This window comes from Marmota flaviventris, chromosome 15 (assembly GCF_047511675.1).
Source record: "Marmota flaviventris isolate mMarFla1 chromosome 15, mMarFla1.hap1, whole genome shotgun sequence".
NCBI lineage: Eukaryota > Metazoa > Chordata > Mammalia > Rodentia > Sciuridae > Marmota > Marmota flaviventris.
The window spans coordinates 65,700,235-65,706,234 of record NC_092512.1 but is presented as its reverse complement, the minus strand read 5'-3'; positions in this window follow the sequence as shown (position 1 = coordinate 65,706,234).

Here is a 6,000-nt window from a genome sequence, read left to right as displayed (position 1 = left end):
GCCTGGTGCTGAAGATTGGTCAAAAATAATTTTCTCCTCTAATTTGTATCTAGCAATTACTCCCTCCCACTTTGGGTAGTTTTGCTTTTAATAATACATCTCTCCCCAGGGAACAGTCTGACCAAAATTTAGGGCACTGGCACTACTGTTAGTGACCATCATTTGGGGGTCTTACTATGGCCTTCATAAGTTACATTGTCCTCATGATCACACATTACTTTTGGGTCTTTGTCATTTCAACTAAAAAGAGTTCATCTGTCTTTCAACAGATGACTGCAGACATTGCAAATATTGAGGATACAGTGCACTAGGAAGATATCTATTATGACTACAAAGAGGATAATACCAAAATTTTGGATCATGCTCCTTAGTCAGGGTCCCCATCAATCAAACCAGCTAAGACTGAACAGATCAGAGAACCAGATAAAGAAGCTACCTGTCTTAATCAAGTAGTCAATTAACTTTTGCAACTAATTCTCTACAATGACAGATGCATTTATGTATATGCAACAAGAAGTGTCAGCAATTGCAGATTCCTCCCTGTTTGTTATGAAGGAGCAATTCTATCATCTAGCAAGCAGTAATGAGCTAAATCAGAGAGTGCGACCTCTGCAATACTAGTACAGTTTTGAGCAAACAGTCGCATTAGTAATATTGTTAAAGTTCTCTAGTAAATAGCTGCACTAAAGGTTCTCTTAGGACCTATAAAGATCTAGATTTGATATGTTTGATCCAATACTCTGCCAAGTTATTTGCAGAAACTACGGATTGTGAAATTCTAATTAAAGCATTATCTTGCCAAATGAAAGAGGTAAACATAAACAAGAAAAAAATTAAGAGGAATAGAGTCTTATGATTGGGAGTCTTATTCCAATAATGGTTACAGGAGAAGCTGTTCATAGCATGAAATCATCAGTTTCTCCTTTTGGTTTGTTCTCTGAAGGTTTCTTGGTTGTGACATCAGGCATTTTGATGAAATCTGTGTGACTCACTCAGCCCTTCTTTCCACGTGTGCATCAGCATGGGGAGGCACACCACTTTGGTTAACCTTCTGACTAAACATTCATTTATTTTTCTATTCTATCATTAATAGATTATTATTAGAAAGATACATAAAATAAAGGTCTAAAAATCTCTTTGGCAGAGCAAAAGATGGGTGGGTTGTTGGAGTTATTGTGCTTATTTTAGGAAGATAAAAGTGTTCCCATCTTTGCTATACCAGAACTACTTTGGTAAAAATTTTCCTCGATAATCTGAGCAGCTTTTACAGAAAACAATTTTTTAAAATATAGTCATTTACCAGTCACTTAAATATATTTTATTTGATTTTATAGTTTAAAAATCATGGTTCATAAATATTTAATAACATAAAGTTACAGAGATGAGGAGTAGATAAGTGCATCTTGATCCATCTGTTTTCTCACAAGCTGTCAGAGAAAACAAAAAAAGGATTGTTTTCAGTTATAAGTATTTAATTCCTAAACCAAAGCAAGAATTCTTAATCTTGTACTAGGTTATTTTAGAAGATAATTGCTATTTAGGAATGGATTAAATTCTCACAGGAGGGTTTTGGTGATGTGGCTAAAAACCACTATGCTGCAAATCATCTCAGCCTGCAAGAAGTCATTTCTTCGTGTTTCAGAATGCACAGTGGTTGAACTGTTCTATCCATTTTGTTTATTTGAAAACTCCTGTTTGGGTCCCTTCCCATTGCTAAAGATCTTCTAATCTGATATTGACTTTAAAGAACAAGAAAAACAGCCTGCTCACTGCATTAGTCAGCAACACAAGGATAATCCACTGTAGCCAGTCCATGGATATTTTTAGGTCATTTCAACTTGACTAAGCCAATGCATGTATACATCTCAGTCAAGCACATACGGATAGTTGATAGAGAGTCTTAGGTGAAGCAGAAGTTTTAAGTCTTCTGTGGTCACAGATGATATAAGTTTCAGGGTCTCGTACCTTTTCCAGCCAATAGACTCCATCTTGTGTCTACTGTAGAAGTAACACTGGAGGGTTTTGTCCTACAGAGAGAGGCAGCCTCTTCTGGAACAGATGTTACTTTTTAAGGAAAATTATTCATTTTATGAAATTTCCTTTTATTTCCACTTTAAAAATAGACGACATTCAATGCCATATGAAATTAAAGGGAGGTTGTTTGAATTGGAGGTTAGGTCATGAGTTCTAATGAAATGGACACAGGACCAGTTATGAGCCAGGCCTATATACTTGCATGGCTCCACCATCTGTTTAGTGGCAACAATAGGAAACCTCCTTAATTTCTCTGATCCTACTTTCTCATCAAAAAAAAAAAAGAGAGAGAGAGATTTAGAAAAAGGAATTACTAATATGCCTTTCAGAGCCAATGTGTCATAAATATATTAAAGTGATACAAAATGAAATATCCAGAAAAGTATGCCAAACTGCTAACAGAAATATGTTCTTTTATGAGCATCTTAAAAAATGGACGAACATGCTATTCTCAAAAAGGAATACCTTTATGCAGTTTAATTGAATTAATTCTCCATTTAAAGGTAAAACTGAATAGTAATGGAATTTTCCAGATGATATTTTCCCTAAGAATTCTGAGTGGATATTTAGAAAGAAATTTAATAAGTTTTAAAAAGATTTCATAAATACTAATCTCCATGGTTACTTTATTTTGTTGGGTTTATAAAAGTTGAAGACATGAAGGTAGAGTGTCAGAAAGTAGAAGTTCAATATATCTATATAATAGTTGATAACCTCTCCTAAAATTTCCAGTCATCAAAGAAATCTTAGTTGCTATATGATGTTATCACTGGTGATATGATTAGCTTGATTTAGGTCCTTTTCCCTTTTTTTGGTGGGGGAGGCATACCGGGGATTGAACTCAGGGTCACTCAACCACTGAGCCACATCCCCAGCCCTATTTTGTATTTTATTTAAAGACAGGGTCTCACTGAGTTGCTAAGCACCTCACCATTGCTGAGGCTGGCTTTGAACTTGCAATCCTCTTGCCTCAGTCTCCCGAGACACTGGGATTATAGTGTGCCACCATGACCTGCTGGGTCCCTTTCCTTTTAAAAGCACTATGTTCAAAGTTCACCCAGACTCTTGAGTTTCATTGTCCTCAAGTGTGAGTGAAAGTGTCTCTTCTCCAAAATCAGAGGAACTCAGTGGGAAAAGGGTAGAGACACCAAGCATGAGTTTTAGCATCATCCTTGTTGTTAAATAACTTTGTGACCTCAGCACATCAATTAATGTCTTTGAGTTTTCTTTGTTCTGATTTGCTAACAACATGGTACCTGGGAGACTCTAAAATGACTCTAGAAGTTCCTCCGTGTCCTAAGATATTGCAACAGAACCTCCTCTAGGATTAGACGAAATGTCTTTCATGTTGTCATGAAATGAATGTTTGTGTCCCCACAATATGAATATACTGAAATTCCTTTACCAGTGTGATGGCATCACGAGGTGGGGTCCTTGGCAGATGGTTAGGTCATGAAAATGGATATTTTGTGATTGAAATTTGGAACTAGGGACCTTATAAAAGGGGCCCCAGAAAGCACCCTTGTCCCTTCATCATGTGAGACCACAGCAAGAAGGTGCCATCTATGAAGCAGGAAGCAGGCTCACAGAATATGTCATAGCTTCTGGTGCCTTGATCTGGGAATTCCTAGGGTCCATATCTCTGAGAAAACAAATTTCTCTTATTTAAGCCACCCAATTTGTGGCATTCTTGTTATAACTGCCCAAACAAACTAATAGAGATGTGTATCTTACTTCTTGCATCAAGTGTAACTTCCATATCTCTCATAGTTCTAAATAAGTCCTGGCAACTTCTCACAGGAAAGACAAGATATTTCGTAAAGGGTGTGTTTTGCAATATTTGCCTTGAATTGCCACCCCCACTAATCTGCCAAGACAATATCTGCCTACACATACCCCTGGAAAATACCACAATGAGCAAGTAAAAAAAAAAAAAAATGTATGCAAGACCACTGATAGAAAACATAGGTTTTAACTGAAAGGAAAATGTAGCCACTGCAGCTTGTGATTATTTATTCAATTATGAGGCGGATATACACATATATTTCATATGTATATTTTATAAACATATTTCATGTTTATATATATTTACACATAGCTCATATACATTTAATATATATTTGTATATATTTTGCTTATACATTTATATATGATTATATATTATTTATTCATTTTTCAGAAAACAGAGCACAGACAATAGTTTTAAAAAAAGAAGCCGGAACTTCCCAGCCTCAATTGGAGGCTTGATCTTCCTTATCTAGGGATGTGTTCAATCCAGCACCTTTCAAGATGTCTTAAAGTCTCCTTCTTGCTATGCAGTGTTAACCCACGGGCCCCTTGATGTGCCAGCTGCTGAACAGCAGCATTTAAGACTCTAGAGACCACACTCATTTGAGCATATCCATAACAAGAGGTTTTTACCAAGAATCTGCAGCCCATTGAAAGCCAGAGGTAAACAGGACTCAAACCCAGAGAGCAGAGCAGACTGACATCAATCCAAGACTACCAAACTGTACATGACATCTGTTTTCTGGTGATTCAAAGATTCATGTGTCCTTAAACAAGAAACAGATCTAAAGATGAACACCCCAAAATTTCACTGTTGTGTCAGTTAATAGCCCTAATAGATCATTTTCAGTGAAGTATAAAAGCATTTTTTTCCAATATATTTTCCCAATCTCTGAAACACTATCAGAATAGTAAAGAACAGAATCCTCTTTTGTAGCGTAATACCAAATCTATAAAAATATAATCAATGAATATTCCAGAAACAAGAATGCATGTGAACAAAAACACTGTCAAATCCCAGTCCTCTTTGTTTGTTTTATATCATAAAATGTACTATCATTGTCTTTGGATTATAGAGCATTGAAATATGGTACTCTAGAAACAAAATAACCTGGTAGACAGTTATTTCTGATAGAAAACCTCTGTATCCTGAGAAGATATAATTATTGTGTCATATTAATATTTTAAATTTATACATGGTTAACAAAGAAAAGCCAACTTTCTTAACTATTATCTAAATTTGTTTTTATTTTGCTCCATGCTACAAGACAAAGGAGTCAATCTTTATGTTACCTGTATCATAAACCATCTCAGAAAACTAAAAGGTAATTTAAATTTAAAGAGCATAGTTTGAATATTGTGAATTTGGAGACTAAATTTTGGAAAGCAAATAGAGAAGGGTTGTCAGAAGAGACAAAATATAAACATAAATCATAATATCAAAGACAAAATGTAGTAATAAGAAGTATTTTGAAAACACAACAAAAAGCAATAGTAATTCTTAGAAATTTACCTTTTATCAAACATAAGGAAATTTTATAAAACTGCTTCGGAGTATAACAAGCTCACACTGTTGGAAAAATATTTTTAGAAAAAAGAATTTCTGATAGCTACACAGATAACATGGTCACTTGCAGGGGGGAAAACCCTCATATTCTAATTACACTATTTTTAATATCATTATCATGCAGTTTCCAATAAAGAGTACATGAGCTCTCCTTCTTATGAATTAATCTATTAACACTGAGACAAATATGTCAAAAAACAAAACACATAACAAACAATTTTTAGTATTTTCTTCAAAGGCATAATTATTAGAAATAATAATATTAGAAATAATAATAATAATAATATTAGAAATTATAAATTAGGTTAGAAATCTATAGCACCATCTTCTTTTGATATTTTACATTTCCAGTATGCCCTCAATCAAGTTTCTTTTATTATAATTATTTATTAACTTTTTAACATAATCTAAAGATGTCTTTTTGCCTCTAAATATACACAAATGTATAACCAAACGGATGGTGAAATTAAAGCTATTAACTTTAATAACTATGCAATTATCAACATACTGATCTTAAAAATATACAATATATGCCTAATGAAATTTTCCATCTTAATAATTGATAATGAGTTCCTTAATGAGAAAACAGAAAATATATTTACCATTTGCAT